The sequence below is a fragment of the Dipodomys merriami genome, unplaced genomic scaffold, assembly GCF_024711535.1.
Source record: "Dipodomys merriami isolate MVZ:Mamm:240054 unplaced genomic scaffold, mDipMer1.0.p SCAF_605, whole genome shotgun sequence".
NCBI classification, from domain to species: Eukaryota; Metazoa; Chordata; class Mammalia; order Rodentia; family Heteromyidae; genus Dipodomys; species Dipodomys merriami.
Window position 1 is genome coordinate 370,878 of NW_027206186.1, and position 24,780 is coordinate 395,657.

At 37.3% G+C, this 24,780-nt stretch overlaps 1 long non-coding RNA gene and 1 pseudogene across 1 annotated transcript; both read left to right on the forward strand.

Moving 5' to 3' along the window:
- Positions 1-988: 988 nt before the first annotated feature.
- Positions 989-8,776, forward strand: LOC138814733 (uncharacterized). The gene is made up of 4 exons (XR_011368065.1): positions 989-1,093; positions 3,393-3,509; positions 5,530-5,580; positions 8,444-8,776. It is a non-coding gene; the product is annotated as an uncharacterized lncRNA (long non-coding RNA).
- Positions 8,777-15,254: 6,478 nt separating this feature from the next.
- LOC138814739 (U6 spliceosomal RNA) lies at positions 15,255-15,354 on the forward strand (annotated as a pseudogene).
- Positions 15,355-24,780: the final 9,426 nt, after the last annotated feature.

The following is a 24,780-nucleotide window of genomic DNA, read 5'->3' on the forward strand; positions in this document are numbered from 1 at the left end:
TAAAGTGGCACCATGATCCCCTGATTGTTTATTCTTGCCAGCTCTCAGGAGCCACCTTTCTGATTTGAGCATTTCTGAGATAGAGCCTCATTATATTCTCAGGCTGGGCTGGATCGTGGTCCTCCTATCTGTGACAGGTATGTTCCACCAGGCCTGGTCCTCTGTAGTTGGGATGGTAGTCATGTAGCAACATGCACAGTCATCGGTTTAGATGGATTATCCCAAACTCTTACTCCACAGCAGCCAATTTTTGACAACAGATTTAGCTCTGTGTAAGGCCTCAACCGTAGGACCTCAGTGTCCTCGCAGAACAGTTGTGTGGAAACCAGGGATTTATACAGAGGGATCTCTGGATCATAGCTAGGCCCAGAGAGAGCCGCCTTCAGACAAGCTTCTTGACAATTCTGTGAGCATAATACAGGAAGATACGCGGAAAGGGCTCAGATAGGGCCTGTTATTAATCATGCAACAGGTGTGTGATTATGAAACAAACATACCTCTCTTTTATCCTTACCCTATCCCCATGAGGAAGGAGATTTCTTCACTCTGTTGAGTTTTGCAGCTGGGGAAACTGAGGCACAGAGAAGCAAGGTGATCTACTTATGACCTCAAGTTCACCGGAAGCTCAGCCGGACTTCTCTTCCATGCTCAGTAGGACAATGGGTCCTATTCAGTCCACTTCTTGTGGTGGGAAGTCCACTTCTTGTCAGTCGTGGGGCTTGAACTCTAGGCCTGGGCACTGTTCCCAAGCTCCTCAGCTCAAGGCTAGTGCTCTACCACTTGAGCCCACAGCACCACTTCCGGTTTTCTGGTGATTCTTTGGAGATAAGAGTCTCATAGTTGTTCCTGTCCAGGATGGTTATGAACCATGATCCTCATATCTCAGCCTCTTAGAATTCTAAGCCACCAGCCCTGACTTAAGTGTAATTCTGACTTTCTTTCTCTCTCACACACACAGGAACTGGTTGAATGGGTGTTGGAGGAGGTGGTCCAGAGATTCCATGTGGCTGGAACCCAAGGTGGCCCCCTCATTCTGGGGGTGGGCTTTGGGTCACGAGCTGTCTCGCTCTGCCTGTTGAAACAGCTCCATGAGGTAAGCCCCTCGTTGCCCTGGCTAGACTGTGACGGTTATTCATTGTCCATCCAGCCTTACTGGACTTAGTATTATTTTCGACATCATTTTGTGGTGCCTCTCCAAAATTATGATACATAGTTATGGAATGAAAATATAATGCCATCTTAAGAAAGTCATTTAGGGCTGTGGGAATGTGGCTGCATGGTAGGTTTATTGCCTAGCATTCATCAAACCCTGGGTTCAATTCCTCAGTACTGCATAAACAGAAAAACCTGGAAGTAATCTTATGCCACAAGTGGTAGAGTACTAGCCTTGAGAAAAAAAAAAAGAAGCTGGGGAATAATTCCCTAGCCCTAAGTTAAGCCCCTGGACTGACAAAAACAAAACACATTTAGTAAATGCAAAATAAAGAACCCATACTTGCCTTGGAATATATAATTGCTCCTTCCATGCTGACACCTGAAAATAGTCCCTAATTCATGTACTTTACTTATATTAGGATACTGTGTTAAAAAAAAAAAGTTTTCTTCATTAGGTCACATCAATTAATGCCTGGAATGTGCTTAGATGTCAGGTGAAGATTAATTCTGGAAATTCAACGATTCTGGGCTTTTGTGTGGTCACTGCTAATCAAAAAGATAAGGGTAGTCAAAGTGTGATTTGGAAATCACAGTCATTGCACCAAAAATTCAGAGGCTAATTAACATTTGTGATAGAAGAGAAGGAATAACTCCAGATGAAGGAATAAAATAGTAAATAAAGTATTCCAGAAACTGTTCTAGGGAACCCTTTTTGGTTATTTAAGAACTAGTTATCAATTAGGCTTACTCCTCATTGACTTTAGCATTCTAAATCTTAGGCTGGTTCTTAATCTCTGTGTGATAAATATATCTCCTTCTATGCTGTTCTTTCATACCTGATCTCCTTTGCTTTCTAAAAATCTCAGTCTTCTATATTTCTCTATGAACATTTCCTGATACTATACATATACTGATGCCAGAAGATGCTAATGTAAGGGTCCCATAGCTCATGAGTCATTAATGTAACAACCTGAAAAGGAGGACATATTTATGGCTAACTCAAATTTTCGGAAAAGCTGCAATGTCATCATTTGGTTCAAATTTCCATTCTTTGTCTACATAGTGTCATCCATTACACATAAATGTGAATATGAGATGGGTGCTGATGGCTCACATCTGTAATCTTAGCTACTCAGGAGATTGAGACCAGAGGATTGTGGTTCAAAGCCAGCCTGATCAGGAAAATCCATGAGACTCTTATCTTCAATTAACCACCAGAAAAACAGAAGTGGTGCTGTAGGTAAAGTGGTAAATAGTTCAACTTGACCTGAAGAGCTGATGAACAGTGCCCAGAAACAGAGTTCAAGCCCCATGACCAACAAAAAAGATATGAGTTTAAGTTTCCTCAAAATAAAGACAATGTCAATAATCTTCCCAAGCAGAAGAAATAATTCCAAAAGTTAAAATGTAAGTTATGGCTTCTTTGCTGTACATATTCTCTTCTTTTAAAAATTATAAATTTATTAGTTTTACAATAAATTTCAACTAATATTTCTTGTTTCAAAAGATAAGTCCATACAGTTGATATCACTTAGCTTTCTTACGATCTTAGATCAAAAGCCAATCCAGGCAGGGTCATCTGTCAAAATCTTATCTATAATTAAACACCAAAAAAGCCGTAAGTGCAGTTTTGGCTTAAGCTGTAGAGTACTAGCTTTGGGGGCATGTGGGCAGGAAAGACAACTGTTCAGGGACAGGGTCTGCCCTCTCGATTCAAGCCCCAGAACCAGCACAAACTAAACAAACAAGGACAGAGAAATAACCCCACATATTTCTTTGGGACCATCGGTAAAGAAGTACTGATCTGAGAAGAGGCTTCTTTTGCTGATAATACTCACTGGTTCCTGCTTTTTTGGAATCCTTATTTCTATGGAGAACTCAGGAACAGATTAAAGGAATTGATAACTGACTCCTGGAACAAGATAATCATCTCAGGGGAGAAATATCCATCCATAAGACACTTTAAAATCTCCATGTCTTTGTTTCTTTTCATTAGAACACTTTTAAAACAATGTCATTTCCTTTTGTTCTATGCTGGTTTTCAAATGGCACATTATTTCTTTTGTAATAGTCTCTACTAGAAGTTTACAGAAAAGTTTTATATGATTAAAGAACACACTCAAAAAAGTCAAGGACAGAGGATCCTTCTAATCTTGGGATTCTGTTCTTGTACAGTTAAAGTAAAGCATATGTTAACTTGAACTTTGTCATTGCTCTATGTTCAATTCCTCTCCTAGGATCAGTTTCCACATCCAGTAACTGTTACTTCCAGTAACAATCGATGGTGCTGCTTGAGGTATAATGAATGTTTTCTGGGTTCACTGTAATAACACAAGGATACCTTTGGACCTGAGGTAACACGTGTTTCAGAGACAACTTAATTAAGAGAAAATATGAAATTTATATTTCTTATAAATTCATTATCCATGAGTACATTGAGTTCAAACTTTGTAAGTTCTCTTTAAATGAAGACGAGTTTTAAATGGGAAGAAGGTTCTCAGATCATTCTCTTTGTGAGTGTATTTGCTGCGCATTATTTCCCAAGTGTACATGAGTTAATAGTAAGAGAAAATATAGCAATAATAGGAGAAAGAGAAGTGCTGTGTTTAAGTATAAGGGTTCAATACAATATAGATGATTCTCCAAATAACACAACATTGAAACAATAAAGCCCAGTATGTAGATTTATGGGAGTGATATAGGGAAAGCATTACTCCTAAGTGAAACACTAAGGATGAGGCCACTCCCTTTCTAAATCACGCTTACTAATCATGCAAATTTGTTAAAAGTAAATGGAAGAATAATTCTGCTTCCAATGCAAGTCAGATATAAGAGCCTGGACTTAACTGGAAAAAAAGTCCATCTTGAGAGAGCAGGGATGATACTAGCAATGAACTGGTGGCTACGATGACATTTCTTTTTCTTTACTTATATATACTTTTTGTGGTGGTGGTGGTCTTGGCACTTGAACTCTGGGCCTGGGTACTGTACCTCTGCTATTCAGCTCAAGGCTAATGCTCTACCACTTGTGCCACAGTGCCACTTCCACTTTTCTTGTAGTTAATTGAAGAAAAGAGTCTCTGGGACTTTCCTAGTCGATCTGGCTTTGAACTCCAATCCTCAGATCTCACCGCCATCCGGTTTAACACTCAGCATATGTAATGTGTATGTTCATCTATCTTTATATGAATTCTTGAGTTAAAAATGTGGTATACAGCTTAGACTTTACACTAACAAAAATGTTTTTAATTTAAAAGTTCATATTACTGGATAAATAAAACCTAAGTATGTAAAGGAGTCTGGGAAGCTCAGTTTGCATCCAGCCTGGGCAGAACAGTCTTTGTGACTCTACCTATAATTAACCAGGCAAAACCTGGATTAGAAGAATGGCTCAAGTGATGGAATACCAGTCATGAGCAAGACTGATCAATAAGAGCTTGGGGCTTTTGCATACATACATACAAACATACTCACACATAGAGGCACTTACATGTGCACACATGAATACAAACATGAAACAACTCTCAGAACATGTAGAAAAGTTAGAAAACAATATAAAATATGTCCTGAGTAAGACTAGAATCAAGTGATAATTGTTAAAATTAGAATGTCCTCAAGTGAATTACCTTAAAAAATGTTTGAGATTATTACATAGGTAGGGACCAGAGATAGTAAGAGAATCAAGTAATCATTATTAAAGGGATCAGATCCACGGAGGAATGAATCAGAGACCCCACAGGTGCATCTGAAAATGTTCATATCTTGTATGAAATGTTAGAACATCTTTGAAAATAGTAGATGAACAGTCTGAACAGTCAGTCTAATGGATAATATCACTGGAGAAGTTCAGGATTACTAGTCTGTATCTAGATTAAATCAAGAAAATATGGCAGAGCAATGTGATAAAAGGCTAGAATTCTAGCACTCAGACCAAGACAGGAGATTAGAGAGTGGAATTACATAGTGATAGCTTCCCTGAACCAAGGAGTATAATTTTGTCTTAATAAAACAAGCCATTCAAGAAAGGAATACAGGGGCTGGGAAGGTTGCTCAGTGGTAGAACGCTTGCCTTGCATGCCTGAGGCCCTAGGTTCGATTCCTCAGTACCACAGAAGCAAAAAGAAAAAAAGGTGGAAGTGGCGCTGTGACTCAAGTGGTAGAGTGATAGCCTTGAGCTGAAGAGCTGAGGCACAGCACCCAGGCCCAGAGTTCAGGCCCCACCACAGGACCCCCCCCCAAAAAAATGAAAGAAAGGAATACACAGTAGGCAGATTGGGCTAATTTTGTCATTATGTTTTGAGAAGTCAAGTTTCTTATTGAAATGCATCTCATATATAATCATCTGTTCAGTTTTAAATGCTCTCTTCATTACAGAACATTCCTAGATGCAAAATGGCTTATGAATCCCATCCAAAATCTGAAAAAGTAAGTAATCATTCTGTTGGATTCTAAAGAAATAATGAAGTATTACAAGGTTAAGCCTGGAAAAATAACAAATTAAATCTAATGTAAGACTTTGTAGATCTTGCTAAATTAGAATTTAGATTTCAAATAAATATTTTGGTTTTGTTTGTGATTTCATAATCTATAGTATAGTACAAAAATTCTTTTTATGTAGATGGTTTAATTGACAAATTCACAAATGATTCTGGCATTCTATTTGCCTAGAATATTCATTCAAGAATGTTATAATTAGAAATTAGTTAATAGATAATTCCAATAGTTCATGTATTAAATGATAATGTGAATAATGTAGACAGAATTGCCAACAAATGGATTGTATTAATTTATAAATTTAGAAAAAGAGCAATTTTTTGAGGCTTTGGTATAACTTGGTATGAAGAGAATAATTCTGTGAGATCCTCTTTCTTCTACCTATATGTAACACAGGAAGCAATTCCCTTAATTACGTGCTTCCGTACACAATGAGAAAAATGCGAGGTTTGGGGTTTGTTTTAATTTTTGTTTTGTTTTATTGGTTTGTCCTAGGGCTTGACCTTTGGGCCTGGAAACTGTCTCTGAGCCTGTTTTTGCTCAAATCTCATGCCCTACCAATCCAAACTCAGTGCCACTTGTGTTTGGCTTTTTCTGAGAAGTTTATGGGAGATAAGTATCTAAGGAACCTTCCTGCCTGGGTGGGCTTTGAACTGTAACCTTCCAATCTTACCATCCTGAATATCTATGATGGTTAAAAATGTATAAATATAAATAATATTTGTAAGTGTTCTGATCTCAAGAATATCAGTGGGAGATAAATTCATGTAACCCAGTTTATTGTGGTGTTCTTTCCAGAACAAGGAGGGCATCACATTAACTCATTTTTCTCATAATTTTTCTTCACCCTAATACCCTCACAAGTTGTAATGTACATTTCCAACATAATGTCTTGTGCGTATTGTTATTGCATTGTTTTGCCCTTTGTCCTTTGTCTCGCCATTAAGTTGTTCCCTATCCCTTCCCTAATTAAGGGAAATATATATATACAACACACAGGGTACCAAAATCAAATACAGCAGGGGATAAACCATAGGGGGAAAATCCAAAGAAAATAGAAATCACATAGTACATTAAAAAAACAACAATCGCAAATAAAAATCTCTGTTTCCATATCTTAGAGTTCATTTTGCTCAGCATCAGATTATATGGTCATATATACGTATAACAAAGCCACTGGAAAATAATAGTTTCATGGACAAAATATCATGAAAACTATACGTTAAGTGTTTTGATGGTAAAGGTGGAATTAGGATTGGTGAGTTCGTGATTCTGATAAAGTAATTTCAAAAGAGTTTTAAAATTATGACAGGTAAAATTTAATTGTGCAAACTTTTTAACATCTTAGCCTATTAAGAAAATTTAAACTTGCCTGGGAAAATAGGCTTTCATGCAAAGAATCCATGAAGACTAAGCTGAGAGGGAGCAATGTGGGTGAAGATGGCTCATTTTCACAAAAAACAAACAAATCTCAGAAACCTTGCAATAAATCCTGTAGGTTCCTTTGAGAATTGTCCTTACCCAGGAAATGTACTCTCACTGTGTGAAACAAGGTTGTAGTGGAATTTAAATTCAAAATTCTTAAAAAAAATAAGGCATCAAAATTTGTGAATTGCCAAGCAGTAATTCTCTGAAAAACATAATTTGGGTCAAAATATTTAGGGAGAAAGTGTTCTCCACAATGAAAGAAGGTATTGGGTTTACACTTTTCTGCTTGTAATACTTTCCATAATGTCTTTGCACGTGAAGCAGTGAAACAGAAAAAAATCTTATTGGATACTTCAAACCAATGATTTCACATTTCTAAGTAGCTCACAAAATATAATATCCTTATTAACATGAGATAGTGAAGACTTTCCTTATTACATAAGCCAAAAAGGTTTGGAATCAGAAAAGAAGTGAGCAAATTGAAAAGGAAAGAAAAGGCGTTCTTAGAAGCCCTACCTAAGCATATTGGCTCCAACAGTGGAGGGAGGCCAAAACTTTATGATATATTGTAATAATATTTTTGGTACCTAATGTGATTTTACAGAGCTTATTTGGCTCCTTAATGCAGAACAGATTGAATGAAAACATGACAGTAAATTCCACATCCAAATAAATGAGCTTTAAAAGAGAAACCATCAACATGTAGCAGTGAGGGAGGCCGAATAGTCCTTCAGCTTCACTAGACTTGAAGTCCAGAAGCTGTGATTAATTGGAAATCAGGCAAGAGCTAAGAGGAGGACATCAAAGTAGAACACAGAAGTATTGTCCTTTGTAACAGACACAGTCATTCAAGGTATGGGTGATTTAAATCTGGTCGCCTTAGTAAACCTTGTTGAGCAAATGAAAGACCAAGAAAAAAATAATCGGTTGAAATCATTTTGCAACGAGTAACTTCCTGTTCCCGATATGGCATCAAAGGAGAATACTGAAAGAGAAGATAAAAGTGGAGTATTCTTCGATTTCCTCTAAACATCTTGTTAGCAAAATATATCTTTGAGTTTAGAAGTGTTTGAACCAAAAAGTGGTGGAGTACTTATTTTTGTGGGCACTTTAAACACAGGAAGACTTTAAAGGTAAAAGAAAAAAGAAAACGAATAGCTAAATATTTGTGATCACAGCTTCTTGGACTGGTTTTTTGGAGACAAAGATTTACATTAGAGTTTGTCCTCATTAACATAGATGTTGGGTTTTCATGGCAACCAAATACAAGTGTAAAGTTTAATGGCTCGCTTGGACAAGTAAACAGCATGACAGAAAAAAATGGCAAATAATATTTAGTGAATTACTTCGACCAATTATTTTCCAGAACAAAGAAGAAAGATATAACTCAAAATCACTTGACTGAAAAGTACGAGAAAAGAGTAGTGAAGAGAGATGAGCGAAAACATAGAGGACTGTTTTGTTTCCAGTGGAGCACTGGGTTCTTGATCTTGTTTCTTCCATTCTATTCACAAGCTATCAAGTGTGTCTCAGGACTGGAGTATCCAGTTCAGAAAAAGAAAACTCGCTGAAGAAAATATTTGCAGCAGATATAGGTGATTTATAACCTTAGACAATCTATTTAAATCTGTTCAAAACTCTCCCCTGCCCCAAACTGCTCTTTCGAACAGCTTTGTTTGCTTTTCCAAAGACTGCACTTCATTAACTATTTAAAATTTTGAGAGGTCATATTCAAGAATCTAGGGATTACTGTTTGGTTGCGATTTCTGTGTATTTTTGTTTTTTTTGTTGTGTTTTTTTTTTAACTGAATTTCAGAAGGTTTGCAAGTGTGTTACAATAAAATATGTCCATCTAATTGTCCAATGCTACTGGATTAGAGTCACTCCTTCTATCATTCTCAACCAACCCCTTCTGCAAGATTAATTTCAGATTTACTAATTCCTTTATCCCATGTGTACATTGAGCATTCTAGCTGTACTTGCCCCTTGTTCTATTTTTCATTCATTCTATGTCTTTACTATTATTCCTCTCTGGTTTCAAATTCGTGATAGCCATTCTGTTAAACTGTTGGTTAATATTTTGAAAGTTTTATATACATTCCATGGAGTTTCAATCCTGCATATACTTGAACTGATGTCAGTTTATATTTCCATAAATCACTCATCTGCAATAACAATTTGCAAGAATGGAGACGTGAAGCCCCTAGACATGATTTTATTCTCATCGATTTGGAAGATGAATCTTTAGTAAACAAGAAAGTATAAAAATGGCTTAGAATGTATTCCTAACTACCAGTTTTTATAAATGGCTTTGTACAATGGTTTTTGATTATTTTATTTTACATGGGATAATATTTTCTACTACCTATAAGTTTTGGAAAAAGAAGGAAGCTTCGATTTACTAGTATAGAGGAATATGATAGAAATAGAAGACAGATTTTATGTTTGTCACATCTCTGATGAGTACCCATATTTAAGGCTTAAATTTATATTTCTTCCTATGTTAGACAGATAGGGAAAACATAAAACAACATATGCTAAGGCAAATATTTGTGACTTTTTAAAATGTACCTTATTAAGTAATGAAATTTACTTTATTAGCTAGTTTGGGTTTGAATTATGGGAGGCTGATCTATTAACACATTTCTGGAAGGCACATATTGAACAACACAAATGCTGGTGGGTATTATTTCTACACTTTAATGAATGGTTGAACCTGTTTGGCATTAGTGCTGGGTAAATAAATCAACTCTGTTGTAACTTACTCCCTACACATGAAAAACTTGTAATGTCACTAAGTATCATCTACTTGTCAAATGTTATTTTTGCGAATGTGATTTTAAAAAGTTTATTTGAAAAGGAATACACTTTCAGGAGATTAAATGTAGGTTATCATTGGTTTGAGAATGACAACATTTTTTACTATAAAACCAAGTTTTCCTGAAGTACCAGTGTTTTGAAGCACTAAGGATCTTCTCAATTAATGTTTTACTGTATTATATTTGATCTCTAAGTCAAATTTACCTAGCCTTGGTAGACCAATTATGGATCTATCGTTTCAGGAACTATTTTTTTGGCCTACTTATGCTGGACTGAAATTTTTCATTAATCATTAGAGGAAGGGTATTAAAAAATCCTGTGACATTTGTAATTTGTTCACTCATATGGCCTGGTCATTTGTAAATTGAAAGTTTGAATTACTGTACTTTCTCTCAGATTTTGTGATCTCATTTTTAAATTTTTTTAAAATATCTTTTTTAAAATTTTTTTAAAAATTTTTTTTGGGTCCAGTTGTGGGGCCTGAACTCTGGGCTTGGGCTCTGTCCCTCAGCTCTTCAGCTCAAGGCTAGCGCTCTACCACTTGAGCCACAGTGCCACTTCTGGCTTTTTCTTTTTGCTTATGTGGTGCTGAGAAATCCAACCCAGGGCCTCATGCATGCAAGGCAAGCACTCTACCACTGAGCCACCTTCCCAGCTCTGTGATCTCATTTTTAATTTTAAGTTGCCTTGCATTTCACAGTTGCTTACTGTCTTAAGCAATTGTGTCCCTGAAATAGGAAATGAAAAATTGAGATGGGTCTTCAATTACTTTTTGTTGGCATGTTACATGGGCCTAGAGGAGAAGTCTTGTCCTTGTTATATGATGATGGGAGCTGGGATCCTAGGACCCGTGGGTCCTGCAGAAGAATAATACATTTTAGACATCATATTGGGTATAATCAGTAGGAATGCTTCAGAAATATGTTGAAAAACAGTTTGAGACCAGAGAGTTAAAAATCCCTAATAGATTACAGAAAAACAACATCTTTTTTTTACCATGTGAATTCAGAAGATCAAGAACACTTAGTAGGTATCACAGGTTTATACCGAAGACATTGCATTGATTCTTTTTATATTCTAATATATATTCTAAACTGAATTATTTATATTCCAATCTATTTATTGGCATAAATATCAATTTGTCAAATTATCAATTAATTCTAGTAAGATTCACTGTGTGAAACACTGTGATTAAAACATTACCAATTTAAGGCCTAATATCGAGGAGAAACCTATGGACTGCTGTAGAGAGCTGTGAGAGGCCGCACCTGGAAGATGGTGCCAGCTTCCGCCCTCTGCCTTCCCGATGGCGAGTGCTCTCGTGGTAAACAACTCCTGATATGGCTAAGGCAAAGAATCTGGCTTGCTTCCGCGCACCTGAACCTATTGGTGGTTCCCATGTGGCGTATCAGGGTTGGCTACCCAGCGGGTACTTAAGGCTGTGGGGAATTCTCCCCGGGGTTGGGGTCAGAAGATTACAAAAAGGTCCTGAATAAACTGCAGAGAGAAGAGTCCGGTGTCACGTCTTCCTTGCTGGTCGAGGCGGTAGCGACACGTGGTGGCCCGTACGGGGACTCAGCCATAACCCCAACGAGGACTCAGAACTCTCTGCGGTCAGGGTGGTGCACCGGTAAGTCCCCAGGTAAAAGGGGAATCCGCGACAAAAGCGGGGGTAAGTCCCCAGGTAAAAGGGGAATCCGCCACAAGAGCGGGGTGTAAGTTCCCAGGTAAAAGGGGAATCCGCCACAAGAGCGGGGAGTAAGTTCCCAGGTAAAAGGGGAATCCGCCACAAGAGCGGGGAGTAAATTCCCAGGTAAAAGGGGAATCCGCCACAAGAGCGGGGGGATTTTTGCTCTTCTCGGTAGATAAAGAGAGAGCGAAAACCCAGGGCTAGTCAGTAGAGTAGCCAAAAGTGAAAGTAAAAGTTTGTTTACCAGATTTAAATGTTTAAAACATGGGCGCTTCTTCTTCGCACCCAATTTTTTTGGCTCTCAATGAGCTACAGCACTCAAAAAAGTTAAAAATAAAAAAGAGTATTTTAGAGAGATTTTTGAATGAATGTGACACCGTTGCCTCATGGTTCGCTGTCTCCGGAAGCCTCACGGTGGCCTCTTGGGAGAAACTAGGGAGGGACCTAGATTTTGCCTCTGAACAAGGAACGCTTAAGAGCGGAGTGAGACCAATATGGAAAGTGATAAGAGGCTGTCTCGAGGACCAGCGTTGCAGTGAGGCGGTAGAGAATGGTCAGGCCGCCCTAGAAATGCTGCAGGAAGAAAGATCGGAAGGGGCAGACAGCGAAAAGGAGGAGAGCAGGGGGGGGGTTATACCCTGATTTTGCCGAACTAGAGACCTCTGAGTCTACAGACTCAGAGGAACTACAATCACTCATAGAACAAATAGAAAAAACAAAGATAAGAAAGAGGAGGAAAGGGAAGGAGAGAGAGGACCCAGATAAAGACGAATGCACGCCCTCCATGTGCCGCGCCACACCTTTGGCCCCTCAGCTCTATGCGGAGGACCCTGGAAGTGGCAGCCCCGGCTGTTCTTTCAGCCCAGGCATGTGGAAAGCGGTCAGAACCGAGTTACATCTAGCCTGTCCAATATTTCAGGATCCACAGGGACAGCGGTATCATGAACCCTTAGATTTTAAGGTGATAAAATCTTTAGCTGAGTCTGTGCGGACATACGGAATCACGGCCTTCTTTACTGTAGCCCAGGTGGAGGCCCTAAACAGACATTGCATGACACTCGGTGATTGGAGTGGGCTCGCACGAGCTTGTTTGAGCCCAGGTCAGTATTTAGATTGGAAGGCCTTTTTGATTGAATTTGCTAGTGAAGAGGCTGCAGCCAATCAGGCTAGGGGGAACCCAGCTTGGGACAGAGATATGCTGCTTGGACAGGGGAGATTCACCAATCAGCAGATAGGCTACCCGGTTCAAGTTTATGAACAAATCAATAAAATTGGCATAAAGGCATGGAAGGCCTTACCAAATAAAGGCGAGGTGAGTGGAAATCTCACCAAAATCCTGCAGGGCTCTACGGAGCCGTTTTCGGACTTTGTTGCCCGTATGGTCGAGGCCGCTGGCAGAATTTTTGGTGACCCAGATGCAGCCATGCCATTAATTAAACAGCTTGTTTACGAGCAGTGCACTAAGGAATGCAGAGCCGCCATATCCCCATATAAGAACAGGGGACTGGAAGCATGGATGAAAGTTTGCAGAGAGCTGGGCGGACCACTAACTAATGCTGGATTAGCTGCTGCTGTGGTGCAATTAACCCAGAAGAATGGGGCTGGGAAGGTAGCTCAGTGGTAGAGCGCTTGCCTTGCATGCATGAGGCCCTGGGTTCGATTCCTCAGCACCATATAAGCACAATGAAAAAAGCCGGACGTGACGCTGTGACTCAAGTGGTAGAGTGCTGGCCTTGAGCTGAAGAGCTGAGGGACAGCGCCCAGGCCCAGAGATCAGGCCCAGGAAAAAACCTATTCAAAAAATGCTGCAAATTTGTCTAAACAGTTGTTTAGTTATCTTTTAGGTAATTGAACTGGGGAGTTCGACAGCCTGATGGAACAGCTCAGGGTTGCCATCGTCATGGTGAACTCGACCCGAGTGGATGCCGGATTGGCGGAGGGGTTATCTTCATGGATCTCCGCTGCTATGATTCATCTCAAGGAGGGGGCGGGTTTGGGAGCCCTGATAGGCCTCCTGGTGTTAGCCTCCTTGGTATGTCTGTGGTGCATTTGCCAAATTAGAGGTTCTCAGCGTCGCAGTGCAGCCATGATTATCCAAGCCTTTACAGTCATTGGAGCAGGTCAGTCCCCATAAGCGTGGCTTGCCACCCTAAAACAATGAACACAGATTGCAAAGCCAAAGTACTGCAGTCGAGAGGCATGAGTTTTGCCCTCGAGGAGAGCATGTTTGATTGCACACGGGTTCGATTCGCCTTTTCCCGTCCTTGTGAAAAACGAATCAATGGACAGGCTGAGTCATCCCTAGAGAAGGCTCCCTCTGGGAGAAGGCTTGTATGCAGTCCTTGCAATTGCACAACAGGGATCAGACCTCTGTTCTCATCTGTGTTCTTTAAACAAAAAAGGGGGAACTGTAGAGAGCTGCGAGAGGCCGCACCTGGAAGATGGTGCCAGCTTCCGCCCTCTGCCTTCCCGATGGCGAGTGCTCTCGTGGTAAACAACTCCTGATATGGCTAAGGCAAAGAATCTGGCTTGCTTCCGCGCACCTGAACCTATTGGTGGTTCCCACATGGCGTATCAGGGTTGGCTACCCAGTGGGTACTTAAGGCTGTGGGGAATGCTCCCCGGGGTTGGGGTCAGAAGATTACTAAAAGGTCCTGAATAAACTGCAGAGAGAAGAGTCTGGTGTCGCGTCTCCCTTGCTGGTCGAGGCGGTAGCGACAGACTGCTCCTGGAGCTATGGAAATATTTTGTGATAGAATATCAGTGGTGTGAGTTCCTGCCTGGTTGGATGGTAGACAGACCAGGACATTAGGTAATCATGCATATGAACATTTTTTTCATCTTCTTGGCTTTAGCTACTTTTGTAATGGTAGGTATAATAATTACATTTTGATAAAATACCTTCTAGTCAGAACAGTTATATCTGAACTGTTCATCTCTCTATGATCCCTTGTTACTAATATTAGTTTTGTTCAAGTAAGATAATCTATGCTGTCAGGGTAACATATTCTGGTTGGTCTGTTCCTACATTGAAGAAGGGTAAAGTGTCAGGTAGACATTTGTGCCTGTAAGACCTCATTTGGGAATTTTAAGCTGTAGAAATTTAGAAGTAGCTCTTAAGCAAGGCTTACTTTGAATATATTAGTTCCACAAAGGTAACTCATTAGATAAATAAGTACTTGAAAAGCCATCACTTTTTTTGAGGTCGTGGGGCTTGATCTCTGGGCCTGGGCGCTGTCCCTCAGCTCTTCAGCTCAAGGCTAATGCTCTACCACTTGAGCCACAGTGCCACTTCTGGCATTTTTTCTTTTTGCTTATGTGGTGCTGAGGAATTGAACCAAGGGCCTCATGCATGCAAGGCAAGTGCTCTACCATTGAGCACCTTCCCAGCCCCACAGCCATCACCTTTGGACCTAGGTATAAAGACTTCAAAGTATGATCAAATTTAAAATGAAAAAGACATAAAATAGTCATTGACCAAAAAAATTGCAAATGTGAGCAATCGACTGAACAATATAAGTATTTCCCACTATACAGAAAATTTAGGAGAAATAAGATCAATAGCATTTTTAGGAACAATAAGATTTCCTTGTTATAAAGAGGCAACCAAGGATATATTCCTGTATAAAGATTGCATCATTAACTACTTAAATTTACAGGATACTACATGCTTCAGCAGTACGACTATCAAAGTTACAACAATACAAATATTAACATGGCACTTGCACAAGCATGATATGAAAATTTGTAAAGTATTCCATATTTTTCATTCTTCAGATGCAAGAAATGAAAAATAGTTATTAAAAAGTTGATTGCAAAAATACAAGTGTGACAATACATGTAAATCATAGAATTAAAGTTAATTTGATATAGTGTATTAAATCTTCACCTTAGAAAGGCTTTTACATAGCATAACCATTACAAAACATTTGAAATTAGATAACATCTTCATTTTATCCCAAAGAAATAAAATACTATAAGGAGCTAGGAAAAAAGGAATCTTAAACTGTTTCTTTATGGAATGTAATCTGAAAGGACACATTTATTAATGAACCCATATATTATAAAACAATGTAGAATTCAACGTATTATACCTAGGAGAGAATGAAATAGATTGTGGACATTATACAATCAGAATACAGAATATTTTAAAATGTACTTTTCTCAGACAAGCACCAGACATATCTTTAATTTCTGTACTACTAATTTCAACAGGTAAGTTAAAATTATTTCTGATTTAAAATAATCACAAACTCATGGGGCAGGGAAGGTGGTTCAGTGGTAGAGCACTTGCCTTGCATACATGGGGCCCTGGGATCGATTCCTCAGCACCACATAAGGAAAAAAGAAAAAAAGCCTGATGTGGAGCTGTGGCTTAAGTGGTAGAGCGCTAGCCTTGAGCTGAAGAGCTGAGGGACAGCGCCAAGGCCCAGAGTTCAAGCCCCATGACCGGAAACCCCCCCCCCAAAATCACAAACTCTGGAGAAATCATTATAGACGTATACAAACAACTCGAATACATTTTGACATCAAAGTCAGGCAATTCACTTGGAAGAATACAATGGAATCCATGCATTTTTAAAGTAAGATATTGCTGTTATTTTGTATTGTAGAAATATTTTGTAAGGACACAATGGCTGGACTGGCGTTTTTGAAATTTAAGAAACCTAATCAAACCATTATGACTTAGGAGAACAATTTTTAAAGCTTTCCACAATTTCAAAGAGGTAGTGATACATACTTATCCTTTTGGCAATATCAAATGCAGTTTCTTCCAACTTGTTCTTCATACCTGGTTTGACATAATGCTTCAACAGAAGGAGATCCAGCGTATCTTTGCTATTTCTATTCCCAGCAGCAAGATTAAAGGTGGTCAAGAGGAATTTAGTTTGGGCATTGGTATCTGCATCATGATGAAGTAATAAAGAAGCCACTCTGGTATTATTCCATGTGTAAGCATTGAGCAGGGGTGTCCATCCATTCACAGTTATTGCATGAATATCTGCCGTGAGCCACCAACTCATGGATATTGTCTAAGTGTCCACTGTAGCCTTCCTGATGAAGAGGGGTATACTCATCGTCATCCCGAGTATCCACATAAGTAGCCTTTTTGGGAAGTAGTCTCCCCATTGTAGTTACCTTATAATTTTCGGCAGCTCAAAAATGAAATTTGCTGGGATCCTTCTCCATCTTTTCTTTTTCTTGCAAATGATACCATTCCTCACTTTTTCATCTTGTTCTTTGTCTTCATTAGAATTGCCTAACCAGAGACTTTGAGTACCAGTGGGCATGAGGTGTACATATATTTCCCAAATAGTTCCCGATGGATGGTTGGACTCATCAGAAAAATCCGGTGAATTTTCTGCATCTGTTTTTTCACCATGAAGTATTTTCACATTTTCTAGTTTTACTATTCTAAATTATTCTAACTCGAGAGTAGGGAATTAATAGGAAGCAGAGGAAAGATTTTCCTCTATATTCAAAGGTACAGAGAGAAAATGAGGACCAATAGTGCCTTAGTGTGCAGTTGATTCTAGGAATGAGAAAATAAGAAATAATGTGTTTTATGTAAATAATTTGGGAAATGGCAGAGCAGAAAGTTAAATGATGCAACCAAAAATAGAAAAGCAAAATAAATTAGGAAAGTAATGGATCAATCATATTATCTGTGAGAACCATGAAAGGGAGAGAGGAAGAGAGAGACAGATGTGCAATGACCTAGCAAGCCACAAATCCATGCCTCTGATAAATTTATACGGCAAACAATTTTATTTTTTAAAGGAGATGTAAATAGAATTTCTGTATTTACTTGAAATTAATAAATGCATTTTTAGTAGCCTAGATAAAGAGACATAGCTTTGACCAATTTACAAACAAGAATCTAAATCCTTGATAATTCTAATAACAGATATGACTGAAATCAGTTGAATCACACTTTTCCTGTACAGTGAAGGAATAGGTCCTTGTTAGGAAAGCAGTTAGAGAAGGCAGGCCGATTGTATCTGTGACAAAACTTTGTGGAAAATGGTATTGAGGATTACTTACTGGTGATCCACTTGCACTGGAAGTGTGATTCTGAACTATTGCTTGCTGATTCTAAACTATTGCTTTAATCATTATATTCTCCAAGAACAAAAAGTGAGATTAAATTGATAGCAAAGGACTACTAAAGGACTTCTAATTATGCACATTCAATCATCAAAATCACATGGAGACAATAGAAAGGCCTACTTTTTTAGATGAAAAGTTTCTTTAAAAAACAAGGAAGTTAAGGAGTCCTACAAAGGACTTCTACTTTATTACTTAATTATACATTTTTTCTAGTATTGGGTAACAATAAAGAATGGACCTATTAGAAAGATCTTTAAGCTCATATGTTCAATAGTGAGTTCCTTGATATTATATCATGGTATTATTTATGCTCTTAAGAAGAAATTTACTAGCTTAAATTTCTGACAGCACAATATCATCATGTCCATCTTGCTTCTATACTCTCAGTTTTAAATTACTAATTATGTGCATTAGATAACTATAGAGGAAAAAGTAGAAGCCACAATGTTGTCTCAAGTCTTTAATCCTAGCTAATCACAAAGATAAAATCTCAGGATTGTGGTTTGAAACCAGACCAAGCAAAAATAAAAAGTCCATTAGATTCTGATTTGAAAGTAACCATCAGTTGGGCTGGGAAGGGGGCTCAGTGGTAGAGTGCTTGCCTGGCATTCTTGATATCCCGGGTTAGATTCCTCAGCATCACATAAGCAGAAAAAGCCTTAAGTAGCTATGTGGCTCTAGCGGTACAGTGCTGGCCTTGAGCAGAATTGCTGAGGGACAGTGCCCAGGCCCAGAGTTCAGGCCCTATGACTGACAAAAAAAAAAAAAAAGAGAAAGTAACCAACAAAAGCTAGAAATGAATCTGTGGTACAAGCAATAAAATGTTTTAGAATGTCTGGGAAGTGACATCTGTCATTTTTGTATGACCCTAAGTGATACTTACATGCAATCTTTTTTTAAAACAATATGCCACTCAGTAGTTGAACGAATTGACAAAATGTGGTATATATATATATATATATATATATATATGTGTGTGTGTGTGTGTGTGTGTGTGTGTGTGTGTGTGTGTGTGTACATATATATATATACATATATATATGTATATACACTGTGGATTTCTATGTTTCCAATTTATAAGGAAATGGAAAGACTTGGTAAAATCCTACTAAATAATATAAACAAGACACAAAGTAAGAGATTCCATGGATTCGCTAATTTGTAATAATTAGGAAATATCTAGGATAGTCCTAGCAGATGAGCAGAATGGCTCAATAGCTATGTATAAGATGATGATGAGGGACTGGGAAGGTGGCTCAGTGGTAGAGCACTTGCCTTGCATGCCTGAGGCCCTGGGTTCGATTCCTCAGCACCACATAAGCAAAAAGAAAAAAGTCGGAAGTGGCGCTGTGGCTCATGGGAGAGTGCTAACCTTGAGCTGAAGAGCTGAGGGACAGCACCCAGGCCCAGAGTTCAAGCCCCACGACCTGACCCCCCAAAAACAATTTTAAAAAAAAGCTGATGATGAGCAAAATGAACTCCTACATATGGAAACAGAGGTAGTTCTTTTAGGTGTACTATGTGATTTCTTTTTTCTGTCTTCTTCTATGGCTTGTCCCCTGCTGTAGTTGATTTCACATTTATCTTAATGTGGCAAGGGAAGAAGACTAAGAAAATGGCGACTCAAAGGACAAAGGGCAAACCAATGTAATAGCAATACTCACAAGACAACATGGTGGAAATTTACATTACAACTTGTGAGGGTTACTGGGGTGAATGAAAACTGTGAGAAAAGTGTGGGAGGGGTAAAAAGTTCGACATGTTATGTATTCACTAACTTACAATTACTGCAACCCCTACTATATATCAACTTGACAATAAAACTTAATTTAAAAAATTAGCTACATAAAATATAATTTCAATGTATTGGTATAGTAAATACTAATCTATTACCCCTTTATTAGAGGGTTATTAACTTGAATGTTATCAAACTATACAATATTTTCACAATATACTCACCATTATTTAGAAAAAACATTATTTTAGTATTGCCTCATACTAAAACAGAAAACAGTTCAATTCTATGGAAACTCCTAACTTTTAAAATTGAATAATTAAGAGAACAGAATATATGTGTTCTCCAAAATTCCTATGACTACTAACTACTCATTGTCAAATTCTGATCATGCCATACCAGAGATATTTTTAAAAGTATCTGTTTGAATATTAGTACTGCAATACATGCAATTTCCAATAGATGTTACATATTTAAAAGTCAACAGAAAAAATAGCCACATTCTGATAGAAGATAAGACTATGACCTATCTATAATAATTAATTCCTGAAGAGTAAACATTTGTTCATCAGAGTAAGCTATTATTTCTATGACAATCAATCCCATGTTTTTATTTCGTAAAGTCATCCTAGCCCAACAGTTTCCAACTTGTAAGGTGCACCTTAAAATTCCTTAAATTCACATCAAGACTAGCTTATCACTATTGTGAAAAAATACTACACTTCTGCTGTGATGCCCTCCCAATTGTTCAAAGAACAGTACAATAAACTTTGCTGCATCATTTTCCCCCAGTTGTATTCTTGAGATTGGAACACTTGCAAATATTATTTATTTTTATTTTATATTTATTTTATTTTATATTATTTTTATTTATCTTAAATATTCAGGAGATTTGAATATCAGAATATTAAGATCTGAAGATTATGGTTCAAAGGCCACCCAGGCAGGAAGGTTCCTTATATTCTTATCTCCAATAAATTGCTAAGAAAAGCCAGACAAAAGTGACACTAAGGTTCAAGTGTTAGAACAGTAGCCTTGAGCACAAACAGAATCTGGGACATTGTCCAGGACCAGAGGTCAAGCCCTAGGACAAACAAAACAATAAAAACAAACCTCAAATCTAACATTTTTCTCATTGTATATAGAGGTATGTAATTAAGGACATTTCTTCCTGTATTATGTATATGTAGAAGAAAAAAGATGTCACACAAATAGTCTCTTATACGATGTTACATCAAAGTCTCAAAAATTGCTCTTTTTCTAACTTTATCAATTAATAGCATCCATTTGATGGCAACTCTGTCCAGATTATTCACATTATCATGTTATACATGATCTGTTGGAATTATCTATTAATTAATTTCTAATTATACCTCAATTGAAAGAATATTCTAGGAAAATAGAATGCCAGAATCATTTGTGAATTTGTAAATTAAATCTTCTACTTGAAAAGAATTTTGTAGTATCCTATAGAATATGAAATTACAAACAAAAATATTTTAAATCTAATTTCCAATTTAGCCAAGTCGACAAAGTCCTACATTAGATGAACTTTGCTATTTTTCCAGGCTTAAGTCTTTGTAATCCTTCAACATTTCTTTGTAATCCAACAGAATTACAATTACTTTTTCAAATTTTTGGTTGGGAATCATGAGCTATTTTGCATCTAGGAATGTTCTTTAATGAAGAGCGTGTCTAATACACAAGTGAGGATTATATATGAGTTGCAATTCAATAGGAAACTTCCCAAAACATAGTGACAAAATTAGCCCAAACTTCTCACTGTGTATTCCTTTCTTGTTGTTTGGTTTTATTTTTTTATTGAGAAAAATTATACTACCTGGTCCAAGGAAGGTATCGTTATGTAATTCCACTTCCACAAACGAGAGATAACAGGGAAATTACGCTATATCTAGCTTTCTTTGTTTTTGTAGTCTCTCACGATTTTTTTTTTGCCAAAACTGGCCTGATATCAGTCTTCTAAATCTCTGCCTTTTAATTTGCAATGTATATTTCATCTCAAGCTTGGACCCAGACTAGTTTTCAATGTAAACATTTAATATTGACTTCTGTTTTCTAGATATTATTAAATCCTATTGAGGTTAATATGGATCGTTATGCTGTTGTAAGAACACAGATAAATACCTTGAATACTTTTTCCAATTCATTTAAATATTTCTAGTATACATCATAAATAAGACATTGATATTTCACAAGTATCTTATGCAGACTTCAGTTACTTTAATTTTTGTGCACATATTAAGTCCAATATAATTTTATCAACTCTATGTGAATATACAATATTTACAGATACTTTTCTTTACCAAAATAAGTCTGTGTCATGCTTCCCTTTTATAATTAAACCCACTACTTCTGTTTGTCCCATACCAAACCTGTTTCATCCTGGCAACTAACACATTTTTTTTCTCCTACTTCTACATCACGCAATAGATAAGCTTTTTAAGATTGCCCTCAAATCTATGGTAGATTATTCTCAGTTATTGTATGCCTCAATATTGTATGGTATTCAGTCTAATTGCCTCTTGGTTCTGTTATTGGAGCATGTAGCACAATTAATTTCCCATTAATCTGAAGAAAGCCCAAATTGATTTCTATTTCTTTGACTAGAGGAAATACTGCTGCTATAATCCTCTGTGTTTTTGGCCTTTGGATGAATGTTATATGTTATTTCTAGGAGACAAAGCCTGAAGAGCTCAATTCCTGTGCTATACTGTGGGTGGTTGCATATTTCATTCTAGGAACCCGTCAAAATGTTTTCAGAAGTGGCTTTCCCATTTGACATTCCTGCCAGCATCCTGTTTCTCTGTTTCTTGATAGCATTTAGTATGGTAAACATGGTATTATGTGAAGTAATTCTCATTCATGTTTTATGATGTCATTTTTGTTTTAATGTTCATTTATTTGATGACTAATGATGCTTTTTTGTGCTTATTTTTCACAAGATGTATTTTGCTTGTTTCTAATTGATGTTCTTTTTAATATTGGGTTTTGAGAGGCTAGATTTGAGGCATTCTTCAGGTATAAGATTTGCAAATACTTTATCCTTGACTATGGGTACCCTTCATCATCATCATCATCATCATCATCATCATCATCATCATCATCATCATCATCATCATTATCATATAACTATTACTACTATTACTTTTGTACATCTATGTATGGTTGTGAGACTTGAACTCAGGGTCACTGAGATTTGTTGCAATTTGTTAACAATTTACCATTTCATTCATGCCTCAATTCTGGCTTTTTTGCTGATTAATCATAGATAAGATTCTCAGGTACTTTATTTTGTGGGCTGCCTTCAAACAGCAATACTCAATTCAAAGCCTCCCAAGTAGCTAGGATGAGATATATGAGCCACCTGCTCCTCTATTCACTACATGTATGTGACCTTTCACAGACTAAACTGTTTTACACTTTTATTGAGTTCAACTATATTGTTTTCCTTTCCTATAATTTTAAATCCAAGTTTAAGAATGCTTCATCTCCAAAATTGTCAAAACATCTTCCTTTGCTTTACATTACATCACTCTTTTTGTTTTATATGCCATGTTTTAATCCTGCTTGAAGTTAACATTTGAATAAATTGTTATGTTTAAGTCAATATTCACTTTTTAATTCTCCCAAATACTGTCTAACCTATCACTACTTATTAAAGAGAATGTCATTCCAGAAATGTTTGGTTTTATGTCTTATTAAATTTTCCTTGATAATATTTATGAGAATTTAATCTGGTGCCCTACAGACCCATTGAGCTGTATAATCTTTCCTCTACAAATATAACAATTTCACACTAACAGCTTTAATATTGGACAGAGAATATATTCCAGATTATTTTTCTTTGTCAGTGACTCAAGGAGTGCTAGTTAGGTGTTTTCCGAAATTGTCATAAACATAAATAAAACTGTGAACCTGAGCACTGTTCGCCCATGCTTGTAATCCTAGCTGCATAGGCTGAGATCTGAGGATTGTAGTTCAAAGCCAGCTGGAATGGGAATGTCCACAGGATTCTATGGTCCAATTAACCACCAGAAAACCAGAAGTCGCACAGTTGCTCAATGAGTAGAGCATTCACTTTGAACTGAAGAGCCGAGGGACAAAGCCCAGGACCAGATTTCAAGCACCATGAATGACCAAAAAGAAAGGAGGCAGGGGACAATTTATATCTTTGCTCCATTGTATCCTCCAATCCACAAAAGTTATGTCTCCATTTATTTAGATTTTTGCTTTTATACTCAGCATTTTATAATTTTCAATGTTGGTGGGTGAACAGCACTCTCATACATGTTGACGATAAGTGAAGATAGCACAAAGAAATTCACAGAAAACTGTTGAAAAATAAAGGGCAATGGGAATGGAGAAAGCCAGAAATGGGTTAATCAGGACCTTCATCAATATGTGAGAGTGTAAAATATTTCAATAAGATTTCTTCATACAATTAATATACACCAATGAATAAATATCATCCAAAAGCTTTGGTATTCAAGTATGACATCAAGGATAAATACACATTCTCTGGTGCAATGAAAGAAAGATGAGAAAATACATACTTCTAGTGAATGTGTACATAAACTAAGAAATTCTGTCAACATTCTGAGGGCTCATGGCTCATTATACTAGAAGGCTGCTGGTATCTAAGATAATACTAAAAAGTTAGACTTGAGTCTATTTGTAAGACTGCTTAATACTATTGCTTTTTGAGTCAGTATTCTTTTTATTGTTGTTGTTTTTGGTGGTGGTGGTGGTCATTGGCCTTGAACTCTGGGCCTGGGTGCTGTCCCTCAGCTATTCAGCTCAAGTCTAGAGCTCTACCACTTGAGCCATAGGGTCACTTCTAGTTTTCTGGTGGTTTATTGGAAATAAGAGTCTCATGGACTTTTCCTTCACAGGCTGGCTTCAAACCACGACCTTCAGATCTCAGCCTCCTGAGTAGCTAGGATTAGAGGGATGAGCCACCAGCACCTGGCTCCTCTGTACAACATCTTGACCATAAAATAAAATAAAGTAAAATAAATAAAGGAATGTTTGGCCAATAAAGTGAAATGATAACTTACAGAAAAATGAAAATAATAATATTCATATATGTATATATACATGTATGTACATATCTGTATATTCTTATATATGCACACATATATAATTATTAGTATATATACACATAAAAGTATGAATACATGCATTTGTACACATAGTGTGTATACATGTGCATTTATTTAAATAGACTTGAATCAGAAATATATAAAGAGCATATTAATGATAATGAAAATCTTTAAACATCCTGAATACATTATCAAAAAATCCAAATACATATCTCTATAGTAAT